Source organism: Lissotriton helveticus, chromosome 6, assembly GCF_964261635.1.
Source record: "Lissotriton helveticus chromosome 6, aLisHel1.1, whole genome shotgun sequence".
NCBI lineage: Eukaryota > Metazoa > Chordata > Amphibia > Caudata > Salamandridae > Lissotriton > Lissotriton helveticus.
The window spans coordinates 1,921,711,183-1,921,739,032 of record NC_136067.1 but is presented as its reverse complement, the minus strand read 5'-3'; the positions used below and the strand labels follow the sequence as shown (position 1 = coordinate 1,921,739,032).

At 43.3% G+C, this 27,850-nt stretch overlaps 1 long non-coding RNA gene across 1 annotated transcript in view; it reads right to left on the bottom strand.

The window, feature by feature from the left end:
• LOC144761957 (uncharacterized) overlaps positions 1-3,714 on the bottom strand; it is a 90,592-nt gene extending 86,878 nt beyond the window's left edge. The window contains exons 1-2 of the long non-coding RNA XR_013595976.1: positions 3,664-3,714; positions 2,418-2,574 (exon numbers count right to left, since the gene is read on the bottom strand). This is a non-coding gene — a long non-coding RNA (uncharacterized LOC144761957). The remainder of the gene's footprint in view (positions 1-2,417; positions 2,575-3,663) is intronic.
• Positions 3,715-27,850: the final 24,136 nt, after the last annotated feature.

Sequence of the window (27,850 nt, the reverse complement as noted above, 5' to 3'; positions counted from 1 at the left end):
GAATACATGAGACTAATCAATACCAGGTCCAGGACAGGGTGCCAAGTAGTGACATATGTCTTTCTTAATTCCCCTTTCCCATGTGTTCTCAAGAGTGCCTTGTTAGCCTCCTAAGAGTACAAGTTGAGCCAGACAAAGCAGCATCAAAGTCCAGATATCCCTGTTGAGGAACTGTGAGTCTTCATGAGATCAGTGCATTTACTAAAGTCCCTCTCTGTGGGGAAGGATCTTTTTGAAGGTGGAGAGTTGAATCAAACTCATACTGACTACAGAGTTATTTGAGGAGGTAATGGAAAGTCAGCATATCGGTTGAGTCCAAGACCTTCGTCTCAGGGTGAGGGTTAAGGGAGGTCAGTTGCGGTGCATTCTATGATGGATTGATGCCATTCACAGAAGAAAATTATTGGCGCTAAAATATGGATGTCCAAACTAGTGCATCAGAGAGTTAAGGCAGTGAGTTAAATCTTGAAGATGAGTTTGTGTGTATATCAGGGTGGAAGATAAGGTTATGATGAAGATCAAAGCTCCTTGTGGTATCAATGTCCGTAGAGTACTGTCCTCTCTAAAGCTTTACTACTTGTAAACCAAGATTTCTATGAGGTATTTAGAACGAGGGTTCGGGGTCTTGTGGAAAGAGGAAAAATGGCTTCAGTAATTCCACATCACTGTAAGGACTACTCTCCCACTGCCCAGGAGAATAGGAGGCCTCATATTGGAATTATGTAGTGTTTTCCACTGTATAAGATACCTTCCTCTAATATCTACAGGCTGGGTATGAACTAGGCCTTTTTTAGCAATATCATTGTAACAGAGAGTACCCCTGTCCCATTTAAAGGAGAGTTCCATCCGCCTTCTCTAGGGAAGTTTAGTGACATTGTGTTTAGTTGGCTGAGGAAACGAATCTCTATGGAGTACCAATAAGCAGTCAAAGTGTCTGTCCCCCTACTCCATTCATACTCACTACCACATCAGCTGCGAGTACCAACACAGCATTGAGATATTAACAAAACTATGTAGTGGTGAGCAGCAACAGGTTGCTAGCATCTCCCGATGTATTTGGTGAAAATTCTGCCATTCCGAAACCATTATCTATTTGCCTGGTGACAGGCCAGCAGGTAAAGTATCCATTGTGGTATCCGATCTGTAGGGATTTCATCCACGAGGAAAAAAAAGAAAACCCTAGCAGGTATTCCTGGTTGCATTTAGGACAATATGGACAACTCTTAACTGTGAGTCTTGCCACTCACCTGAAATCCAGAAGGGTTCGAATGGGGCAATGTGGCTCTGCCCACTCCCCCAAGAACACCTCTCTACAAAGAGAATACTCATTGTGAGCCGGCAGGTGTTCCTGAAGGGAAGGGGGAAGGGTGTTGGGATGAGAGATGAGAAATCAAGTGAACTGGTTCTTCTGATCCTCTTCTTTTGGCCCCATGCAAGCTTTTAGTCTCCTCTTCTGTTCAAGCAATCCTTTCTAATATACTTTACTGTGCATTCTGGGCTATTCTCCAAAATATATTTTCACAGTTATTTCAGAATTTCAAAAGACACCTCAGGTAATCTATTAATGTTATCTTCATACTCTCTTAGGGCTTGATTACGAGTCTGGTGGTCCATGGACCGCGAGACTCACAGGGGCGTGGAAGTGGCGGTCTCCCAACTGCCCAATTACAATTAGGGCGGTTGGACCCCCATCACTGCCGTTCCCTGCCAGTGGTGTCACTGTGTAGAGGCAGTAATATGCTTGGTGGGATCACTGCGGTCCTGCCAAGCATATTACAAGTTTCCTCTCTGCCACCGTTTTCATGGCGGTTCCTCCTCCATGAAAACCGTGGTAGAGAGGAAACAAAGGTGTTGCCTCACGTCATGTGGATGCTCACAGGGGGCTATAATACGTGCCCCCCTGTGTGCATGAACACCACTTCTTGCACGCCATGGACATAACAGTCCATGCCGTGCAGGAACTGTTTTTGGCGTCCCCATTGTGGTGCCCATTTATTGAGGCACCGATGTGGGAAAACCAAAAGAAAAACAGCCAGAAAGGAGGAAACTCCTTATCTGGTGAGCGGCCCAACCATGGATTTGTGGGTGCGGCGGCGGGGCGGACCCTGCGCCACACCACCAAACTCGTAATCTGTCTCTTAGTCTTTAACAAATCAAATAGCTTTCTCGTTGATTGTTTTTTCGACAAGGATTTGATCAGTCTTGGACATTCTAGCTTTTATTCCAAATAATTCAATCAACTCATGAACTCCTGGTTAGAACTGAGTTTTGAAACTCAGATGATTTCAGTAGTCTTTAACAATGTTCAAATGTTCTTTAAACAAACCACTAAAAGATCTTGGCTAGGTGTAGTGCACTACGCTGTAGGCAGATAGATCCTACACAGCACTTTGCTCGTTGAAGGTTTTTTATCTTACTTGTACTTTGTTCTTTTTTTTCAGGGCTGAGGCTCAGGACGATGACACTGGAATCCTTGGATGAGGAGTTTATTCAAGGTAACTTGACTGTTTCTTCTGGTGGGAGTTCTCACAGCGGGTGCTGGGCTTCCAAAAAGGCAAGACAGTTCCCAGATCACTAAACAAAAAGTCAAGCAAAGTCTCATGTTGAAGGTGAAGTATGCATACTGATGCCCTCAAAATGTCTGTTGAGGCTTATGTACCAGTCAATGTCTTGCAAAGACTTGTGACAGCATGCGATATCCACGGAATTTAAAAAGTTGGTCGATGGAAAGACCATGGTTCCTCTGAGAAGGGATGGCTGGGCCAGAAATGCAAGGAGAATGGGGAAGAAGCAAGTGTCCAGATGGGCAGTTGTTCCTAGGTGCAAGATGCACAAATGGTGGAGCGAGACCCCTGGATCCCAAGAGAACACGGGCCGGATATGACCTCAAAATGAGTCCCACTGTGCACCTCCCAAACCCGGAGCCAGCAGTGGTCAGAACACTAACAGGGCATGGATGTCAATTGACAAAAATTTCATGGTGGTAGAATAAACAACACTCTTGTCGCACCATTAGCCCTCAAGAGTGTCCAGTTTGATGGTGAGGGGCCTGTGCCAGGACAAGGGGTGGAAATTACAAGAAGCAAGTAGACTGTCAAAGATTTGCTTACTTTCTATTCCCCCACTACCTTCATGAACGTGTAAGTTAGGAGTGGTGAGGGATGTGCGAGAAGTACCAAAGTGGTAGCCTCTCTGTCTCCTTGTAACCCTTAATTGACTTTCATTGGGGGAAATGTTAAGATCTCTTTGAAATGTCTCAAAGCTGCATCATCAGTCTGAAAGGAAGGGGGAATCCAAGTCCCAAAATGTAGCTATTAAATTAGACATAGAAATATATGTGTTGGTCAACAGTGTCAAAAATAAGATTGCCAAGATTGCTTTCATCTGTGATAATTTGCATACCAGCAATAGCAGAGATGAATACCTTTAAATCATGTCTTTAGTCTTTTTAGTACCACTGAACATACTGTTCTTTGCACTTCCTCTTGGCAGTTGCTGACATTTACCATAATGTGTTTTTTTTGCTATTGTGCCGCATCCTCCTGCAAGTATTCATGTATTTTTTTTTTATAATTTGGAGCTCAAAGAGATCCACATAAATACAAAAAAGGTTTTCTAAAAAGGCAATTCATACAGTATAAAATATACAGAATTATAAAATACCAGAAGATGCCATTCGGCGGACAACCATGCTCTACTTTAGATGAAAGGCCCTACGAACAGAAAAAGAGCAAATTAGCAATTGAATCAGTTAAGCATTATAATACACTTCTTGGGGAATGCAGGAAACTATATAAGCTTAATACAATGCAACAAGTATGATGTGAAAAATGTTTTACAGTGTAAAACGAATACAGTATTTCTATTTGAGCAATACATTCAGATTTACAGAACAATACATATATGGAACTTCTATTTGTACTGTACAAAATCTTTAAAGCCTAAAATGCCCAATGTCACAAGTGCAAAGCCCGATACAGTAAATATAGAATTACAACGTACAAACATATCTAAAAAATATTTAAGAATTTTATAAAAATGTAAACATTTTTTAACAAACTATTTCTGATGGAGGAGCAGAGACATTTCCAGGCCTCCGCTACTGAAATTCTGTTGTACTTTATGAACATTGGTCTTAACAATTGACGACGCAATGAGTGTAGGAGAGAACACACAAATATCACATGATTTAAATTTTGGACATAATTCCAACAAAGATCACAAAGCCTCTCCTCCCTAGTTAATCCTTCCCTGGATTCAGTGATAATTCGTAACAGAAGCAAGTTCCACCTTAATAACAAAATAGTTCTACGCACACCATGGGGAAGGTTCCATAGAACAAACGGTTATGGTTTTTTACAGATGCTACTCTCCACTACTATTTAATTCCGGGCATACTGTGTATAAAGCATAATGTCCCTTTTCGGACTCACTTCTTAGATTGATTTTGTATCAGCTTTTCAAGATAAACTTTGGAAGTGCTGCCACCTCACTCTGACCAATTTTGAACATATCCAGAGCTTTCATATAATTTTAAAAAATGCCGCTTCTTCCCTTCAAGCTATAAAACATTTCATATTTTAATGCAGTCCAAATAGAACCAGAGTCACTATTCAGTATGTTATTCCCCCTCCTTAGAACAGCTGCCATGTCAAACACATTCATAGAGAAGAGCCCAAATTCAAGCTGGAAGACTGAAGGTACAGCTGAAAAATCCAATTTACAGATTTGGCTCCAAATATGCCCTTCAACCTTCTCGAAAAAGGACCAATACCACTCTACGATTACATTACAGGTATAGCTCAGTGAAAGCTTAATTTTAATCGTATAAATTGGCAAAACATGGGCAAAATGCCTTTGCCCGCATCACTTATATATTCTGCAAATGGCTGCAGCTTGAGATAATACCTCACGTCTACACTGACTGATATGATGCTTAACTAAGCAATTACTAGAAAAGATTCTACCAAGATATGGGTACAACTTCACCAATTCCGACCTATCATCCCCCAGGAACCAGTGCAAATCCTTCCTAAATCTGCACTCCCGGAACCTGAAAAACCATACCTTTACTCTTAGAGATGTTTACTTTGAAAAAAGTTAATTAGCATATTATTACAGCTCAGAAAGACTCTGTGAGGTAAGTCATGGGTGTAAAGGAAGAAAAGGAGGGGCGCAAGAATGCACCCCTGCTTCAAACCATTATGTGTCTTCACTTTGCTGGACAGAGTCTGGTTCCCTCCTATCAAAACCTGAGTCCAAGTTGAAGAGTGCAGAGCAACAATCCCAGTGCAACCACTTTTCTCCATAGCATCCCATGGTCAGCCCTATTGAACGCTGTATAGATATCGATAAAGGCAGAATTTAAAGCCATGCCCTTACCCACAGATACTTTTCAATCAGTGTTTAAAAGGCTGTGATATTTTCTAAGGTTCCACAGTTCTTACTAATACCAGCCTGCTCAACAGGAACAAAATTATTACAAAATGCCCAATCCTGAAGATGAAGAAGAATACTCTTGGCGAACAATTTCCCAATTGCATCCAATAAGGCAATCTGCCTGAAACTAGCGGGAGAGGTTTTAGGACCATTTTTATATAAAGGCACACCAACACTTCCTTTCCAGGATGATAGTATAACCCCATATAGATAACAATATTGAAACACCGGACACAGAAAAGAGCCCATGCAGAAACATCTTGCTTGATGAGAGATATCGGATATTCATCCTGGCCTATCGCCCTGGAGTACCTTGCCCCCTTAATAAAACAGTATGTTCAATGAGTGAGGCTCAACATTCGACTCCAACAGAATCCTACAACTGGAATTGGTGGCATGTAATTGCGAGATATAGTGGGTCCACTCTGCTTCAGATATAGGAATGGCCTCAGCCTTAATTCTGGAATCACAGTATTCAGCTATTAAAGACCAATATTTTATACCTCCCAAGGGATAACCACCAACGGTTTAACACCAGTATTTCTATTTTAACTCCCACGTGATTGAAACAGGGACAGCTGCTTTTTAAACCAGGGAATAGAGTTCTTTAGTGAAGTGGAAGAAGGGCCTAAATTTGCTGTTTTAACATGAGCGACCAAATTCATCTTGTTATTATTTGAGCAAAAAGTACATCAGTTTGTTTTATTGCAAAAAATCTTGTCATTTCTGGAATTCTAGGACTCGAGTGCATTGAGCTCTAAATCAATCGCCACCGAGAGAATACTGTGATCACGCCCTCAGTACCTCAAATTGAAAACAAGTACCAAACATTTGGTAAGAGACCACCATATAATCAATTAATGATTGACCTTGACAAGAATGAAAAGTGAAAGAGGATGGAGAATCCTCTGGGAATCTGCCATTTAAAGCAATGAGGTCATTGGATCTCAGGCAGTCCAGTAAGCATAGACCCCACCTATCTGATCTAATATTACCAGGTAAATAGCCTCGCAAATACTCCATACCTCCGCCAGCTCTGAGTTTCCAATGGTCAAACAAGAAAAATGTGAGATGTTGGCATTGAAATCTCCCTCAATGATTATCAATGTGCATTCATACGAGACAATATTATTTACAAAAGAGAACATAGACTCGACTAAAGAGTCAGATGTCCTCACAGGGGGGATACAAACATTTACCAAAAGAAAGGATGTATATGGTACTCCTATTACATTGCACAGGGCTAACTTTAAGCAGATGCAAAGTTTTGAGGAATGGATAAACACCTTAGGATTCCAATGTATACTACCACTGAGTAAGATAGCAATATCCCCACTGCCATAACCTTTTTCCATGGGTTTTGCTGCACAAGAAAATATTAAATAATTATCATATTTAAAATCAGAACATATTCAGGTTTCCTGTAAGCAAATTATCAGTGGACAAAAAACGCATTAAAAAGTTTAACTTGGAATTAGACTGTCACAGGTCCACCATATTCCAAGAAAGAATTTTACTCAAGGAGCTACACCTGCAACATTGGAAGTTTTATGTTTGTCTTTGAAGCATTCAATGCACCTGCTACCCAAGTCCAGGGGGCTAACTCATCTCCCTTCCCAGATTCCCTGGCCCACTGGTCCTCATTACCCACAATGATTACCACTCTCCTCCCAGTGACTCTACCAATTGAAATTGTGATATCCTTCATGTTTGCATACCCCCTACTACTACATAAATCCTGGGTGGAATCCTGGATGCCCAATCTAACGTTATCAGGCCTAGGGGCTATGGTCTCTTTAAATGGAAAAATAACAATAATAATCATTTTTCCAGAAATGGTCCACATTGGCCAGGATTAGCCTTACAACAATACTAGAGCTAAATGTAACCATAGAACTCGGAAGTGGAGCAAGGGGCCCAAATACACCCGATCAATATCTTTACTTGACACCAGGAACAGGGCCTCAATTTCTAATAGAAGCTGCTAGATAAAACTTCTATTCAGAGGGCCCAATTCACTATCAAACAAAGAAACATAATTCAAGGTATTAGAGAGATGACAAAAACCAAGTCCATCAAGAGGAGTATTATTATGCCTTGGCCCAGCCCCAATATTAAGTGGCTGTGCTGATGTAAAAAAGGGGGAGCCTCTTCATTAATAGTCCTCACGAATTTGAGAGCAATGCGTACAAAAGATTCCCCACAAGGGGGAGCAGAGGAAGATCTTTTAGGGACCCACTCAGCCTCTTGGGAGACTCCGTGAACTTTCTCATCGGTTCTCACCAATTCATCATTCCCATCCCCAGCATCATCCTTCGCTATACCCGCGTTTGTGCCACCCCAGTTATTATGGACTGTTACCCCTATTTGCGTGAGTCCCTTGTCCAACCGATGACAGTCTAGGATTGGTACTTCTAGTATATTAGGAAAGCAGGGCATACTAGTTACTTCTGGGAACTTGAGCTCCCGACCTAAATGAAGGACGGCGTTCTTCGCCCCTTCTAATTTTTGAGGCTGAATAATGGGAGTGGACTCTTCTAAAACATTAGAATACCTATGTTTTTTAGACTTATATTTCAAGATATGTCCCGATTTTTTTTCTTTTCCCTCTTTTGGCGTTTTGCTCTATTACGACCGGGGGGTGGGGGGGTCGTCCTTCACAAGAGAAACACCATCTTGGTGAGCCTGTGGTAAATTAGCACTAGAAGGATCATCTTGCAAACCTACATCCCCAGAGATAAGGGAAGGGTCTTTAAAAATTGTCCTTCAGATAAATTATTTAAAAAGGAAGAACAGGGCAATATTATCAATCTCCTAAGTGGCCTCGGGATCACCATTAGGCTGCCAATAAAGAGTGGTCCTAAGTTTAACATGATCACCTGCTTGAATTCCAGTTTATGCCACCCCATTTCCTGCCACTATGTTATTCTTGGAGGCTTGAGATTTCATTTCAATAACCCTTTCTTCCTTCCTTGAACATAAGCCAAAGTCAGTGGGGTGCAGTACACCCATTACAATTAGAGACAACTCATCCAGCACATGATCAAAATTTGCAACTGATCTATCCAGCAAAGCCAAAATCGAGGATAGGACCATCTCAACACATAATAAGATATCAGGGTGGGCCCTTCCCCCACCTGCTCCCTCCCCTTCAAGATTACATGACTGCCCAGGTACTTGAGTCCCTGTGGACACACAGAAGTCACAATTCGAGGAGTTCATTGAGCCCATTAGAGAAACCCTTGAAGATGGCGTACTGCTATACAAAGCCAGTGATGATGGACAGCTAGGTACACGGTCCAGAGGCGTGCTTAAAACCAAGTCCGGGTCAATAAGTGATTTTAAGTAAAAAAGCTTTCAAATAAAGTAAAATTAGCTAGCCTCCCTAATCTGATTCTTCTCTGTAAGAGCGGCGATGTCCGGCAGGGAATAGTCCTCCGATACACCAGGGTCACCATTACACGAATCAACACAGAGTCCATCATGAGTCACTCTGGAAGTCTCCTTAGATTACAAGATTTCCGTCACTGACGTACACTCCTCCTCCTGCCACCCTCTTGCTTAGTCATCTATGTAGCTTACTGCCCTTGGAAATTATACTGTTTTGTTGACTGATTCAGATTAACCAATAGCATTTCAATGAGTTCCCCTTTTGCAATTATTACTAATGATAGTTATTCAGTGAATAAAATACACAGATTGCATTATCTCAACTGACTTTTTCCCTTGTTCCTCTAATTTTGAGGTACTCATGTACAACTCCGTGAAATACGGCTCTGGATTTCTGGGCGCTAAACTAAATGTTGTAGTACACTATCAACACTTACAACATTTGCAAATGGGCCTCCTAATGCAACACTCCATCCTGCACTATTTATTTATGATGTGGTTTATGATGTGGTTCCATCTATTGTTATCTCTTTGTTGGGGGTAGTTCTTGTTTCATATTCTTCCCAAGTTCTCTTCTTTAATGTATGATATCTCCATTATGTAAATGTACATGTATTTATATAGCGCAAATCACCGACACGGTATCTAAGCGCTTGCTTAGGGAACCCGTCCTGGTATTCCCCTGTGAGATACCCCGGCAGGGTATCCACAAGGTGAAAGCCAGGCATCCCGCCGCAAGGGGCCGTAGTGGAGATTAAGCAAGCTATTGCCCAGAGTCGCAGGGTGTGACCCCGTGAGTCGAGTAGGCACCGGAGTGAGAATTATCGAGTCCGTGGAATTTTAGAGCCCGAGACCCGCCGAGGCGGGGAATCGAACCCTGGTCCACAGCCGATCTCAACTTCCGGGTCTGCCACTTCTAACCACTGAGCCACACTTCTCCATATTTCCAGTGCTGACCCTGCTGCAGGAATAGGAAGGGTCTTGAAGATTCCTGTGTGATGCACGCTTTGGTATTCCTATGGACTTTGGCACCCTTCTTGTTCTTTTGTCACCCTGGTTTCTTCATGCAGGGAATAAGATTGTGAAACTGTTATGGAGAGAGGCCACTGTCTATAAGTTGGTCGTGGCGAGCTTCCACAAGGCCCAACCATTTTGTTACTGAAAGGCAAACTGTGGAAAATTCGCTGCTCACTTTTGGTACCTTTGCATAGAAAGCAGGCTTTCCTCAGGAAAATGAACATGGTACATTTCCAAGTACCAAAAAAAAAAAAAAAGATATATATATATATATATATATATATATATATATATATATATATATATATATATATATATATATATATATATATATATATATATATATATATATCTATATCTAAAAAGGTCCAGGGCAAATTAGGATTTCATTCCAAGGAGCAAGGTAAAGTCCAACTTGTGTGCAAGTAGGAGTTTCCAAGTTGTAGGCAAAATCTGCTTGTGGTGGGTACCATGTCTTGAACATATCACATGGAGTTAATACCTCGCAGGAGAATTTACACATAAGGGTACACACCCCTCAAACACAATTTTCCCTGGCACCATTTTTCCTGAAAAAGCCTGGTGAAATTGTCTCGGTGAAACTGTTCAGAAAATATGCTTATCATGCAGTAATTGGTATGCCAAATACTGATACCCCAAGTTATGCCTTTTTCCAACCTTCAGAACTCAGAGTACGCCATATTTACTGCACCCTGGTAAATCACCCACTTCGGAGTAATAGAATTTATGAAGCATGGTAATTACCACCAATTTATCACTCAGCTTTGAATGAGGCCCTTCGCCTGAAAGACAATTGTTGAGATAAATGCACAAGGAAAATGAACCAACACAGCAAACATACAACAAAATCCTTCAAAACCATAGGAAATCAAAAACCACTGCTGTTCACTAGCGTGCAGTAGACTGAAACCTAGATGCCCTTTGCAGCTGACGTGATAGTGACCATTGCTGGATTAAAGTTTATAGTTTTTCACAATCAAACGCTGTGCCTTTGGACTTAGAAACTTGCTGGAGATCCTAGGTATTCAATGGGCAAGGCTGGAAGATCCATCCAAGAAGGGCTGCATGAGACCCGTCTTCCTACTGTAGTCTCAAACTTTGCACCAAAAACTTAGAGCAGGTAAAGCTACTTAGATGAAGCTTGAAACCTGAAGCCCTTGACAGAAATGGTTAGACTCCACGGCACAAGTGTAAAATAAGGAACTTCATTCTATTCAATTCTTAACTCATGGTCAAACCGCTCTAAAACTCCCTAATCCTCACATAAATATAAATACATAAAGGGGAAGCACTTGCGAGTCCAATCCAGTTCTTCATTTATCAATCAGGTAATCTACCAATCAAGCTTTCGAATGTCCATAATGTTGAGGCGCAGCTAGAACACATCTACCATCCAATAAGGAGACTCACATGTCATTTATTAACATTAGTCAATCTTTATTGTTCAGTTCTTTTTTAATACAGACAGTAGCAGCCCAGCCAATGCGTTTCGTCCCTACAAGGTACTTCATCAGGGCTGTATATGACATGTATAACAAAATATTATCATACATTTTTTTAATGTTTCCTGGAATTTATACATATCATTCCAATCATCATTTCCCTGCTAATGCAACACCCTCAGCATCACAAGTAGGACAATTTCACCTCAACATCATGGACATTTGAGAGCTTGTTTTGTAGAATACGTGATTGATAAATCAAGAATTGAATTGGACTCAAATGAAGCTAACAAAGTTGCATCTTTTTTGCGTAAGCTTGGCACCTCGGGCAGTATTCCAGAGATGAAAATTCAGCCTCAGCATTCCTGGAATTTTTGTGTAGCACTCCTACCTAGATGAAAAAGTCTCCAAATCTTCATCCACTTGTCCCCAGTTTCCAGTTGCACAGCATCAAAAGTTGGACAATTTCACCTCAACATCATGGACATTTGAAAGCTTGTTTTGTATAATATATGATTGGTAAATCAAGAATTGGATTGGACTCTCAAGAGATTCCCTTTTATTTATTTATACTTAGAGAAAGCGACCAAAATTGCATCTTTTTTGGGTGAGCTTGGCACTATGATCCAGTCTTCCAGAAATGAAAACTCTGGCTCAGCATTTCTGAAATTGTCGTGTAGCACTTCTACTTTGATGTAAAAGTTTCCAAATCTGCATCCACTAGTCCACAGTTTCTGTTGCACAGACTCCCAACAGCATTACACGGGTTGTTCTACACCGTTGAGCCACTGGCAGAAAGCTGCACAGAAGCAAGCAAGGAAAATATTCAATTGTTTTTGGACCACTAGCTTTCTTCCAGGCAAGCAACAGATTCCTCTGCTACAGGACCGTCTGCACCTTCCAGTCACAGTAGGGACGTTCTCTGCAAAATCTTTTCAAGCAGGGACGTGACCTCTGTTAGCCGGTGGGATAAGAAGGTGAATAGTGCTATTGGTGATATAGATAGTACTGCACTGAGGAATTATGGTCAAGAGCTGGGGACACCACTCTCCAATGCTCAGGAAGGATGGCCCTGTGTTCTCAAGAGTGGCTTGTTAGCCTCCTAAGAGTACAAGTTGGGCCAGAAGAAGCAGCATCAACGTCCAGATATCCCTGCTGAGGAACAGTGAGTCTTCATAAAATCAGTGCATTTACTAAAGTCCCTCTCTGTGGGGAAGGATCTTTTTGAAGGTGGAGAGTTGAATCAAACTCATACTGACTACAGAGTTATTTGAAGAGGTGATGGAAAGTCAGCATATCGGTTGAGTCCAAGGCCTTCATCTCAGGGTGAGGGTTAAGGGAGGTCAGTTGCAGTGCATTCTATGATGGATTGATGCCATTCACAGACGAAAATGACTGGCGCTAAAATCTGGATATCTGTCTGTCCTCATTATGATCTGAGTATTGTCTAGGTGGGCTGTTTCTTGAGTCCAAACTAGTGCATCAGAGAGTTAAGGCAGTGAGTTAAATCTTGAAGATGAGTTTGTGTGTATATCAGGGTGGAAGATAAGGTTATGATGCAGGTCAGAGCTCCTTGTGGTATCAATATCCGTAGAGTACTGTACTCTCTAAAGCTTTACTACTTTTAAATCAAGATTTCTATGAGGTATTTAGAACGAGGGTTTGGGGTCTTGTGGAAAGAGGAAAAATGGTTTCAGTAATTCCACATCACTGTAAGGACTACTCTCCCACTGCCCAGGAGAATAGGAGGCCTCATATAGGAATTATGTAGTGTTTTCCACTCTATTAGATGCCTTCCTCTAATGTCTACAGGCTGGGTATGAACTAGGCTTTTTTAGCATACCCATTGTAACAGAGATTATCCCTGTCCCATTTAGAGGAGAGTTCCATCCGCCTCCTCTAGGGAAGTTTAGTGACCTTGTGTTTAGTTGGGGGAGGAAGCGAATCTCTATGGAGTACCAATAAGAAGTCAAAGTGTCTGTCCCCCTACTCCATCCATACTCACTACCACATCTGCTGCGTGTACCAACACAGCATTGAGATATTAACAAAACTATGTAGTGGTGAGCAGCAACATGTTGCTAGCATCGCCCGATGTATTTGGTGAAAATTCTGCCATTCCGAAACCATTACCTATTTGCCTGATGACCGGCCAGCAGGTAAAGTATCCATTGTGGTATCCGATCTCTAGGGATTTCATCCACGAGGAAAAAAAAGAAAACCCTAGCAGGTATTCCTGGTTGCATTTAGGACAATACGGACAACTCTTAACTGTGAGTCTTGCCACTCACCTGAAATCCAGAAGGGTTTGAATGGGGCAATGTGGCTCTGCCCACTCCCCCAAGAACACCTCTCTACAAAGAGAATACTCATTGTGAGCCGGCAGGTGTTCCTGAAGGCAAGGGGGAAGGTTGTTGGGATGAGAGATGAGAAATCAAGTGAACTGGTTCTTCTGATCCTCTTCTTTTGGCCCTGTGCAAGCTTTTAGTCTCTTCTGTTCAAGCAATCCTTTCTAATATACTTTACTGTGCATTCTGGGCTATTCTCCAAACTGTTTTTTCACAGTGATTTCAGAATTTCAAAAGACACCTCAGGTAATCTATTACAGTTATTTTCATACTCTCTTAGGGCTTGATTACGAGTCTGGTGGTCCATGGACCGCGAGACTCACAGGGGCATGGAAGTGGCGGTCTCCCAACTGCCCAATTACAATTAGGGCGGTTGGACCACCATCACCCATGTTCCCTGCCAGTGGTGTCACTGTGTAGGGGCAGTAATATGCTTGGTGGGATCACTGCGGTCCTGCCAAGCATATTACAAGTTTCCTCCCTGCCACCGTTTTCATGGCGGTTCCTCCTCCATGAAAACCGTGGTAGAGAGGAAATAGGGCCCTCTGTTGCCTCATGTGATGTGGATGCACACAGGGGGCTATAATATGTGCCCCCTGTGTGCATGAACACCAGTTCTTGCACGCCATGGACATAACAGTCCATGCCGTGCAGGAACTGTTTTGGCGTCCCCATTGTGTTGCCCATTTATTGAGGCACAGATGTGGGAACACTAAAAGAAAAACATCCAGAAAGGAGGAAACTCCTTATCTGGTGGGCTGCCCAGCCATGTATTTGTGGGTGCGGCGGTGGGGCGGACCCTGCCCCGCACCACCAAACTCGTAATCAGTCTCTTAGTCTTTAACAAATCAAATAGCTTTCTCGTTGATTGTTTTTACGACAAAGATTTGATCAGTCTTGGACATTCTAGCTTTTATTCCAAATAATTCAATCAGCTCATGAACTCCTGGTTAGAACTGAGTATTGAAACTCAGATTTCAGTAGTCTTTAACAATGTTCAATGTTCTTTAAACAAAGCACTAAAAGATCTTGGCTAGGTGTAGTGCACTACGCTGTAGGCAGATAGATCCTACACAGCACTTTGCTCGTTGAAGGTTTTTTATCTTACTTGTACTTTGTTCTTTTTTTTCAGGGCTGAGGCTCAGGACGATGACACTGGAATCCTTGGATGAGGAGTTGATTCAAGGTATCTTGACTGTTTCTTCTGGTGAGAGTTCTCAGAGCGGGTGCTGGGCTTCCAAAGAGGCAAGACAGTTCCCAGATCACTAAACAAGAAGTCAAGCAAAGCCTCATGTTGAAGGTGAAGTATGTATACTGATGCCCTCAAAATGTCTGTTGAGGCTTATGTACCAGCCAAGGTCTTGCAAAGACTTGTGACAGCCTGCGATATCCACGGAATTTAAAAAGTTGGTTGATGGAAAGACCATGGTTCCTCTGAGAAGGGATGGCTGGGCCCAGAAATGCAAGGAGAATGGGGAAGAAGCAAGTGTCCAGATGGGCAGTTGTTCCTAGGTGCAAGATGCACAAATGGTGGAGCGAGACCCCAGGATCCCAAGAGAACACGGGCCGGATATGACCTCAAAATGAGTCCCACTGTGCACCTCCCAAACCCAGAGCCAGCAGTGGTCAGAACACTAACAGGTCATGGATGTCAATTGACAAAAATTCCAGGGTGGTAGAATAAACAACACTCTTGCCGCACCATTAGCCCTCAAGAGTGTCCAGTTTGATGGTAAGGGGGCTGTGCCAGGACAAGGGGTGGAAATTACAAGAAGCAAATAGACTGTCAAAGATTTGCTTACTTTCTATTCCCCCACTACCTTCATGAACGTGTAAGTTAGGAGTGGTGAGGGATGTGCGAGAAGTACCAAAGTGGTAGCCTCTCTGTCTCCTTGTAACCCTTAATTGACTTTCATTGGGGGAAATGTTAGGATCTCTTTGAAATGTCTCAAGGCTGCATCATCAGTCTGAAAGGAAGGGGGAATCCAGGTCCCAAAGTTTAGCTATTAAATTAGACAGAGAAATATATGTGTTGGTCAACATTGTCAAAAATAAGGTTGCCAAGATTGCTTTCATCTGTGATCATTTGCATACCAGCAATAGCAGAGATGAATACCTTTAAATCATGTCTTTAGTCTTTTTAGTACCACTGAACATACTGTTCTTTGCACTTCCTCTTGGCAGTTGCTGACATTTACCATAATGTGTTTTTTTGCTATTGTGCCGCCTCCTCCTGCAAGTATTCAAGTATTTTTTTTTATAATTTGGAGCTCAAAGAGATCCACATAAATACAAAAAAGGTTTTCTAAAAGGCAATTCATACAGTATAAAATATACAGAATCATAAAATACCAGAAGACGCCATTCGGCGGACAACCATGCTCTACTTTAGATGAAAGGCCCTACGAACAGAAAAAGAGCAAATTGGCAATTGAATCAGTTAAGCATTATAATACACTTCTTGGGGAATGCAGGAAACTATATAAGCTTAGTACAATGCAGCAAGTATGATGTGATTTTTTTTTACAGTGTAAAACGAGTACAGTATTTCTATTTGAGCAATACATTCAGATTTACAGAACGATACATATATGGAACTTCTCTTTGTACTGTGCAAAATCTTTAAGGCCTAAAATGCCCAATTTCACAAGTGCAAAGCATAATACAGTAAATATAGAATTACAACGTACAAACATATCTAAAAAATATTTAAGAATTTTTTTAAAATGTAAACATTTTTTAACAAACTATTTCTGATGGAGGAGCAGAGACATTTCCAGGCCTCCGCTACTGAAATTCTATTGTACTTTATGAACATTGGGCCTAACAATTGACGATGCAATGAGTGTAGGAGAGAACACACAAATATCACATGATTTAAATTTTTGACATAATTCCAACAAAGATCACAAAGCCTCTCCTCTCTAGTTAATCCTTCCCAGGATTCAGTGATAATTCGTAACAGAAGCAAGTTCCACCTTAATAACAAAATAGTTCTACGCACACCATGGGGAAGGTTCCATAGAACAAACGGTTATGGTTTTTTACAGATGCTACTCTCCACTACTAATTCATTTCGGGCATACTGAGTACAAAGCATAATGTCCCTTTTCAGACTCACTTCTTAGATTGATTTTTTAATCAGCTTTTCAAGATAAGCTTTGGAAGTGGTACCACCTCACTCTGACCAATTTTGAACATATCGAGAGCTTCCATATAATTTAAAAAAATGGCACTTCTTCCCTTCAAGCTATAAAACATTTCATATTTTAATGCAGTCCAAACAGAACCAAAGTCACTATTCAGTATGTTATTCCCCCTCCTTAGAACAGCTGCCACGTCAAACACATTCATAGAGAGGAGCCCAAATTCAAGCAGGAAGACTGAAGGTACAGCTACAAAATTCAATTTACAGATTTGGCACCGAATATGCCCTTCAACCTTCTTGAAAAAGGACCAATACCACTCTACCATTACATTACAGGTGTAGCTCAGTGAGAGCATAATTTTAATCGTATAAATCGGCAAAACATGGGCAAAATGCCTTTGTCCGCAACACTTACATATTCTGCAAATGGCTGCAGCTTTAGATAATGCCTCACTTCTACACTGACTGATATGATCCTTAACTAAGCAATTACTAGAAAAGATTCTACCAAGATATGGGTACAACTTCACCAATTCCAACCTATCATCCCCCAGGAACCAGTGCAAATCCTTCCTAAATCTGTACTCCCGGAACCTGAAAAACCATACCTTTACTCTTAGAGATGTTTACTTTGAAAAAAAGTTAATTAGCATATTATCACAGCTAAGAAAGACTCTGCGAGGTAAGTCATGGGTGTATAGGAAGAAAAGGAGGGGCGCAAGTAAGCACCCCGCTTCAAACCATTATGTGTCTTCACTTTGCGGGACAGAGTCTGGGTCCCTCCTATCAAAACCTGAGTCCAAGTTGAAGAGTGCAGAGCAACAATCCCAGTGCAACCAATTTTCTCCATAGCATCCCACGGTCAGCCCAATTGAACGCTGTATAGATATCGATAAAGGCAGAATATAAAGCCATGCCCTTACCAACAGGATACTTTTCAATCTGTGTTTAAAAGACTATGATATTTTCTAAGGTTCCACAGTTCTTACTAAAACCAGCCTGCTCAATAGGAACAAAGTTATTACAAAATGCCCAATCATGAAGATGAAGAAGAATACTCTTCGCGAACAATTTCCCCAATTGCGTCCAATAAGGCAATCTGCCCGAAACCAGCAGGAGAGGTTTTAGGGCCCTTTTTACATAAAGGCACACCAACACTTCCTTACCAGGATGATAGTATAACCCCATACAGATAACAATATTGAAACACCGGACACAGAAAAAGAGCCCATGCAGAAACATCTTGCTTGATGAGAGATATCGGACAATCATCCTGGCCTATCGCCCCGGAGTACCTTGCACCCTTAATAAAACCGTGTGTTCAATGAGTGAGGCTCAACATTCGACTCCAACAGAATCCTACAACTGGAATTGGTGGCATATAATTGCGAGATATAGTGGGTCCACTCTGCTTCAGATATAGGAATGGCCTCAGCCTTAATTCTGGAATCACAGTATTCAGCTATTAAAGACCAATATTTTATACCTCCCAAGGGATAACCACCAACGGTTTAACACCAGTATTTCTATTTTAACTCCCACGTGATTGAAACAGGGACAGCTGCTTTTTAAAGGAGGCAATAGAGTTCTTTAGTGAAGTGGCAGAAGGGCCTAAACTTGCTGTTTTAACATGAGCGACCAAATTCATCTTGTTATTATTTGACCAAAAAGCATGTCAGTTTGTTTTATTGCAAACAATCTTCTTATTTCTGTAATTTTAGGACTCGAGTGCTTTGAGCTCCAAATCAATCGCCACCGCGAGAATACTGTGATCACGCCCTCAGTACCTCAAATTGAAAACAAGTACCAAACATTTGGTAAGAGACCACCATATAATCAATTAATGATTGCCCTTGACAAGAATGAAAAGTGAAAGAGGCTGGAGAATCCTCTGGGAATCTGCCATTTAAAGCAATGATGAGGTAATTGGATCTCAGGCAGTCCAGTAAGCATAGACCCCACCTATCTGATCTAATATTACCAGGTAAATAGCCTCGCGAATACTCCATACCTCAGCCAGCTCTGAGTTTCCAATGGTCAAACAAGAAAAATTTGAGATTTTGGCATTGAAATCTCCCACAATGATTATCAATGTGCATTCATACAAAACAATATTATTTACAAAAGAGAACATAGACTCAACTAAAGAGTCAGACGTCCTCACAGGGGGGATACAAACATTTACCAAAAGAAAGGATGTATATGGTACTCCTATTACATTGCACAGGGCTAACTTTAAGCAGATGCAAAGTTTTGAGGAATGGATAAACACCTTAGGATTCCAATGTATATTACCACTGAGTAAGATAGCAATACCTCCACTGGCATAACTTTTTTCCATGGGTTTTGCTGCACAAGAAAATACTAAATAATTATCATATTTAAAATCAGAATATATTCAGGTTTCCTGTAAGCAAATTATCAGTGGACAAAAAACACATTAAAAAGTTTAACTTGGAATTAGACTATCACAGGTCCGCCATATTCCAAGAAATAGTTTCACTCAAGGGGCTACCTCTGCAACATTGGAAGTTTTATGTTTGTTTTTGAAGCATTCAATTCACCTGCTACCCAAGTCCAGGGGGCTAACTCATCTCCCTTCCCAGATTCCCTGGCCCACTGGTCCTCATTACCCACAATGTTTATCACTCTCCTCCCAGTGACTCTACCAATTGAAACTGTGATATCCTTCATGTTTGCATACCCCCTACTACTACATAAATCCTGAGTGAACTCCTCAATGCCCAATCTAACACTATCAGGCTTAGGGGCTATGGAAAAACAACAATAATAATCATTTTTCCAGAAATGGTCCACATTGGCCAGGCTTAGCCTTACAACAATACTAGAGCTAAATGTAACCATAGAACTCGGAAGTGGAGCAAGGGGGCCAAAATTCACCCGATCAATATCTTTACTTGACACCAGGAACAGGGCCTCAATTTCTAATACAAGCTGCTAGATAAAATGTCTATTCAGAGGTCCCAATTCACTATCAAACAAACAAAGAAACTAATTTCAAGGTATTAGAGAGATGGCCAAAACCAAGTCCATCAACAGGAGTATTATTATGCCGTGGCCCAGCCCCTATATTAAGTGGTTGTGTTGATGGAAAAAAAGGGGGAGCCTCTTCATTAATAGTCCTTTGTGAGCGATGCGTAAAAAAGATTCCTCACAAGGGGGAGCTGAGGAAGATCTTTTAGGGACTCACTCGGCCTCCTAGGAGACTCCACGACCTTCCTTGTCTGTTCTCACTAATTTGACATTCCCATCCCCAGCATCATCCTTCGCGCTATCCGCGTTCGAGCGGACTCTTCTAAAACATTGGAAAACCTACATTTTTTAGACTTATATTTCATGATGTGTCCAGAATTCTTTACTTCTCCCCCTTCTGGTGTTTTGTCCTATTACGACTGGGGGGTTGGGGGTGGGGTGGCCTTGACAGGAGAAACACCATCTTGGTGAGCCTGTGGCAAATTAGCACTAGAAGGATCATCTTGCTAAACTACATCCCCAGAGATAAGGGAAGGGCCTTTTTTGAAATATTGGAAAAATAGAAAGAGGATTCTCAATTACAGATACATTTGCACTTTGGGCTACATAAACATTGTCCTTCTGATAACTTATTTAAAAAGGAAGAACAGGGCAATATTATTTAAAAAGGAAGAACAGGGCAATATTATCAATCTCCTTAGTGGCCTCTGGATCACCATTAGACTGCCAATAAAGAGTGGCCCCAAGTTTAACATGATCACCCGCTTGAATTCCAATTTGTGCCACCCCATTTTCTGCCACTATGTTATTCTTGGAGGCTTGAGATTTCATTTCAATAACCCTTTCTTCCTTCCTTGAACACAAGCCAAAGTCGGTGGGGTGCAGTACACCCATTACAATTAGGGACAACACATCCAGCACATGATCAAAATTTGCTACTGATCTATCCAGCAAAGCCAAAATCGAGGATAGGACCATCTCAACACATAATAAGATATCAGGGTGGGCCCTTCCCCCACCTGCTCCCTCCCCTTCAAGATTACATGACTGCGCAGGTACTTGAGTCCCTGTGGACACACAGAAATCACAATTCAAAGAGTTCATTGAGCCCATTAAAGAAACCCTTGAAGATGGCGTACTGCTATACAAAGCCGGTAATGATGGACAGCTAGGTACACAGTCCAGAGGCGGGCTCAAAACAAAGTCTGGGTCAATAAGTGATTTTAAGTATAAAAAGCTTTCCAATAAAATAAAATAAGTTAGCCTCCCTAATCTGATTCTTCTCTGTAAGAGTGGTGATGTCTGGCAGGTAATAGTCCTCCAATACACCAGGGTCACCATTACACAAATCAACACAGAGCCCATCATGAGTCACTCTGGAAGTCTCCTTAGATTGATCCACTCCTCGCTCCTGCCTCGAGTGGTCGCTCCCCTGTCTCCTCGTTGAGACGTGGTATCGTATTGCGAAGCTGCATTGATTGTGACATAGTTTGTTCTAATTACGCCAGGAATATACCAGCGCTTACATTGCTTGGTCGCTGCTTTGCTGGCTTGCTTTGATTGTGACCTGCATATTGTTTGTACGATATCCCCCGGCGCCCTGCTCTGACCTCCCCTCCATTTTGTATTGTTGTTGTTGTGCTCCGTTCCCTTGAGCCCGCCCCGCCTCCCAGCTGAGCCGCCCTCCCACTACCAATATACAGCGCCCCCTGACCTCGCAGCGCTGTGATCCACTCCTCGCTCCTGCCTCGAGTGGTCGCTCCCCTGTCTCCTCGTTGAGACGTGGTATCGTATTGCGAAGCTGCATTGATTGTGACATAGTTTGTTCTAATTACGCCAGGAATATACCAGCGCTTACATTGCTTGGTCGCTGCTTTGCTGGCTTGCTTTGATTGTGACCTGCATATTGTTTGTACGATATCCCCCGGCGCCCTGCTCTGACCTCCCCTCCATTTTGTATTGTTGTTGTTGTGCTCCGTTCCCTTGAGCCCGCCCCGCCTCCCAGCTGAGCCGCCCTCCCACTACCAATATACAGCGCCCCCTGACCTCGCAGCGCTGTGATCCACTCCTCGCTCCTGCCTCGAGTGGTCGCTCCCCTGTCTCCTCGTTGAGACGTGGTATCGTATTGCGAAGCTGCATTGAGGAATATACCAGCGCTTACATTGCTTGGTCGCTGCTTTGCTGGCTTGCTTTGATTGTGACCTGCATATTGTTTGTACGATATCCCCCGGCGCCCTGCTCTGACCTCCCCTCCATTTTGTATTGTTGTTGTTGTGCTCCGTTCCCTTGAGCCCGCCCCGCCTCCCAGCTGAGCCGCCCTCCCCCCCTTCACCATCCCTATATGACCGTTACTTTTGCGCGCAGCGTCCACGCGCAGCGTTCGCGCCCCAGTCGCGCCGAAGGTGCGCCAAAGGTAAGCCCGTCTACGCCCGTCCGCGCCTGGACCGCGCCCAGCGCCAGACCCCCTGGCCCTCGCATTGCCCAGCCCTCCCGCATTACCTACGATGCCACCACCCTCCTAGCCCTTAACCCCGGCCGTTCCACCAACTGCGTCCAAGCCGCTCCTGGACACACCCATGGACCTTTCTCATGCTACTCCTGCAAATTCATCGGCACCGTCAACAACTCCGCTACGCTCACACCTCAGATTCCCGACCCCAACCACCTACAATGCATCTTGCTCAACACCCGATCGGTCCACAGGCACGCCATTGACCTATGGAATCTACTAGACACCATCTCCCCGGACGTCGCCTTCCTTACAGAAACATGGATGAACGCCTCCTCCGCCCCAGACATCACCATTGCCATCCCAGAAGATTATAAGATCATACGCAAGGACCGTACTGGCCACACAGGAGGAGGAATCGCTATCGTACATAAGAAATCCATCCACATCTCAACCAGCTCTGACGTCAATCTCGCCAACTCTGAACACCTTCACTTCCAGATCCACATCGACCCCAAGACCACACTCAGAGGCACCCTCCTTTACAGGCCACCAGGACCCCGCGCACAATTTAGTGAGGACATCACGGACTTCATCACTCCACACGCGCTCCCCTCCAAAGATTACATCCTTCTGGGAGACCTCAACTTTCACCTTGAAAAGAACAACGACCGCAACTCCACCACCCTTCTGGACAACCTCGCCAACCTCGGACTTAAACAACTGGTCACTTCCCCCACCCACATCGCAGGTCACACTCTCGACCCTATCTTCACCTCCAGCAATCATGTCTCCTTCAGCCACACTACGGCTCTCCTCTGGACTGACCACAGCTGCGTTCACTTTACTTACAACAAACCCAAACCCAACAACCACCCCCAACCAACTCTGCAAAGAAACTGGAACAAAATCACCATCAACCAGATCTCCTCATCGCTTCTCCTTAACCCCCCAGCCCACTCCTCAAACCCCGACCAAGCCGCCACCAACCTCACCCTATGGCTATCCAACAGCGCCGACATCCTAGCACCACTGAAAAAACGACAAAGCAAACTTGGCAGCAAGAAGGCCTCATGGTTCAACGATGATCTTAAGAAATCCAAGAAACTCTGCCGCTCCCTTGAGAAGGCCTGGAAAAAAGACCCAACCACCAGCACCAAGGACGCCTTCAAAAACGCCACCCGCATACACCACCAATTGATCCGAAAGGCCAAGAAAACCACCTTCAAGGAACGACTAGATAACAACGCCCACAACAGCAAGGAACTTTTCAACATCGTCAAGGAATTTACCCATCCCTCGGCCAACTCTAACGACATCACCCCCACTCAAGCACTCTGCGACTCCCTAGCCTCATTCTTCCACAACAAAATTGCAGACATCCACAACAGCTTCGACAACCAACCCGGAGACCAACCCACCCAACCATCTGCTGGACCTTCATCCCCCTCGAACATCCTTAATGACTGGAACCCAATCTCCACTGAGAACACCATCCGCCTGATGAACTCCATCCACTCAGGATCCCCCACAGACCCATGCCCTCACCACATCTTCAACAAAGCAGACTCCATCATAGCACCGCACCTCCGAGACGTCATCAACTGCTCCTTCGAATCCGCCACCTTCCCGGAAAGCTGGAAACACGCTGAACTCAGCGCCCTTCTGAAAAAACCCACAGCGGACCCCACCGTACTCAAAAATTACCGCCCCATCTCGCTCCTTCCATTCCCGGCCAAAGTCATCGAGAAAGCTGTCAACAACCAGCTCGCCGCCTTCCTCGAAGCCAACAAATCCCTCGACTCCTCACAGTCCGGCTTCCGAGCAAAACACAGCACTGAGACCGCCCTCATCGCAGCAACAGACAACATTCGAACTCTACTGGACAATGGAGACACAGTCGCCCTCATCCTCCTCGACCTCTCCGCAGCCTTCGACACAGTCTGCCATAGCACCCTTCTACAGCGCCTCAGAAACATCGGAATCCAAGGAAAAGCACTGGAATGGATCACCTCGTTCCTCACCGGAAGAACCCAGAGAGTCCGCCTTCCACCATTCAAGTCAGAGGCCACTGAAGTCATCTGCGGCGTACCACAAGGATCTTCACTCAGCCCCACCCTTTTCAACGTATACATGAGCCCCCTCGCGGCCATCGCCCGCCAACACAACCTCAACATCATCTCCTACGCGGATGACACTCAACTGATCCTATCACTCACAAATGACCCTAGCACCGCCAAAACGAACCTTCACGAAGGAATGAAAGAAGTAGCCGAATGGATGAAACACAGCCGTCTGAAACTGAACTCAGATAAAACAGAAGTCCTCATCTTAGGTACCTCCCCCTCCGCATGGGACGACTCTTGGTGGCCAGAAGCCCTTGGAAAAGCACCCATCCCGACAGACCACGCACGGAACTTGGGCGTCATCCTGGATTCCTCACTTTCAATGAACAGACAAGTCAACGCTGTCTCCTCATCCTGCTTCAACATTCTTCGCATGCTCAAAAAAACATTTCGTTGGATCCCCACCGAAACTAGGAAAACGGTCACCCACGCTCTGGTCACGAGCCGACTGGACTATGGAAACACCCTCTACGCCGGGACTACCGCTAAACTCCAGAAAAAACTCCAACGAATCCAAAACACCTCAGCCAGGCTCATATTAGACATCCCGCGTAAAGAACATATCTCCGATCACCTGAAAAACCTCCACTGGCTTCCCGTCAATAAGAGGATCACTTTCCGGCTCCTAACCCACGCACACAAAGCACTCTACGAAATCGGACCAGAATGCCTCAACACACGACTGTCCTTCTACACCCCCTCCCACCAGCTTCGATCTTCCAACCAAGCCGTTGCCTCTGTACCTCGCATCAACAAGACCACCATGGGAGGTAGATCCTTCTCATACCTGGCAGCTAAAACCTGGAACTCACTTCCCACTTACCTTCGCCTTACCCAGAACCACCTAGCATTCAGAAAGCAACTTAAAACGTGGATATTTGACAAGTAATTCCCCACCCCTCCTTTAGCGCCTTGAGACCCTCTGGGTATGTAGTGCGCTATATAAATTCTCTGACTTGACTTGACTTGACTTGACTTAGATTACAAGATTTCCGTCACTGACGTTCACTCCTCCTCCTGCCACCCTCTTGCTTAGTCATCTATGTAGGTTACTGCCCTTGGAAATTATCCTGTTTTGTTGACTCATTCAGATTAACCAATAGCATTTCAGTGAGTTCCCCTTTTGCAATTATTACCAATGATACTTATTCAGTTAATAAAATACACAGATTGCATTATCTCAAGTGACTTTTTCCCTTGTTCCTCTAATTTTTAGGTACTCATGTACAACTCCGTAAAATACGGCTCTGGATTTCTGGCAGCTCCACGATGTTGTAGTACACTGCCAACTCTTACAACATTTGCAAATGGGCCTCCTAATGCAACACTCCATCTTGCACTACTTATTTATGATGTGGTTCCATCTATTGTTATCTCTTTGTTGGGAGTAGTTCTCGTTTCATATCCTTCCCAAGTTCTCTTCCTTAAAGCATGATATCTCCATTATAAATATTTCCAGTGCTGACCATGCTGCAGGAATAGGAAGGGTCTTGGAGATTCCTGTATGATGCTCGCCTTGGTATTCCTATGGACTTTGGCACCCTTCTTGTTCTTTTGTAACCCTGGTTTCTTCATGCAGAGAATAAGATTGTGAAACTGTTATGGAGAGAGACCACTGTCTATATGTGGGTCGTGACGAGCTTCCGCAAGACCCAAACATTTTGTTGCTGAAAGGCTAACCGTGAAAAATCCCTGCTCACGTTTGGTAGCTTTGCAGGCTTTCCTCAGAAAAATGCACATGGTACATTTCCAAGTACTAACAAAAAAATATATATATATTATAGAATACATGGCTAAAAAGGTCCAGGGCAAATTAGGCTTTCATTCCAAGGAGCAAGGTAAAGTCCAACTTGTGTGGAAGTAGGAGTTTCCAAGTTGTAGGCAAAAGCTGCTTGTGGTGGGTACCATGTCTTGAACATATCACATGGAGTTAATACCTCGCAGGAGAATATACGCATAAGGGTAAATACCCTTCAAACACAATTTTCCCTGGCACCATTTTTCCTGAAAAAGCCTGGTAAAATTGTCTGGGTGAAACGGTTCAGACAATATGCTAAACATGCAGCAATTGTTATGCCAAATACTGATACCCCAAGTTATGCCTTTTTCCAACCTTCAGAACTCAGAATACGCCATATTTACTGCACCCTGGTAAATCACCCACTTCGGAGTAATAGAATTTATGAAGCATGGCAATTACCACCAATTTATCACTCAGCTTGAATGAGGCCATTGACCTGAAAGACAATTGTTGAGATAAATGCACAAGGATAATGAACAAACCAGCAAACATAAAACAAAATACTTCAAAACCATAGTAAATCAAAAACCACTGCTGTTCACTAGCGTGCAGTAGACTGAAACCTAGATGCCCTTTGCAGCTGATGTGAAAGTGACCGTTGCTGGATTAAAGTTTATAGTTTTTCACAATCAAACGCTGTGCCTTTGGACTTAGAAACTTGCTGGAGATCCTCGGTATTCAATGGGCAAGGCTGGAAGATCCATCCTAGAAGGGCTGCATGAGACCATTCTTCCTATTGTAGTCTCAAACTTCGCACCAAAAACTTCGAGCAGGTAAACAAAAAATTATCATACATTTTTATGTTTCCTGGTATTTATACATATCATTCCAATCATCATTTCCCTGCTAATGCAACACCCTCAGCTTCACTAGTAGGACAATTTCACCTCAACATCATGGACATTTGAGAGCTTGTTTTGTAGAATACGTGATTAATAAATCAAGAATTGGATTGGACTCTCAAGAGCCTCCCTTTATTTATTTGTTTCATTTCTGGAAGACAAATGAAGCCACCAAAGTTGCATCTTTTTTGCGTAAGCTCGACACCTCGGGCAGTATTACAGAGATGAAATTCTGTCTCAGCATTTATGGAATTGTTGTGTAGCACTCCTACCTAGATGAAAAAGTCTCCAAATCTTCATCCACTTGTCCCCAGTTTCCAGTTGCATAGCATCAAAAGTTGGACAATTTCACTTCAACATCATGGACATTTGAAAGCTTGTTTTGTATAATACGTGATTGGTAAATCAAGAATTGGATTGGACTCTCTAGAGCTTCCCCTTTATGTATTTATACTTAAAAAAAAGCCACCAAGATTGCATCTTTTTTGGGTAAGCTTGGCACTATGATCCATTCTTCCAGAAATAAAAACTCTGTCTCAGCATTTCTGAAATTGTCGTGTAGCACTCCTACTTTGATATAAAAGTCTCCAAATCTGCATCCACTAGTCCACAGTTTCCTGTTGCGAAGACTCCCCACAGCTTTACGCAGGTTGTTCTACACCATTGAGCCACTGGCAGAAAGCTGCGCAGAAGAAAACAAGAAAAATGTTCAATTGTTTTTGAACCACTCGCTTTCTTCCAGGCACACAACAGATTCCCCTGCTACAGGACCGTCTGCACCTTCCAGTGACAGTAGGGACGTTCTCTGCAAAATCTTTTCAAGCAGGGACATG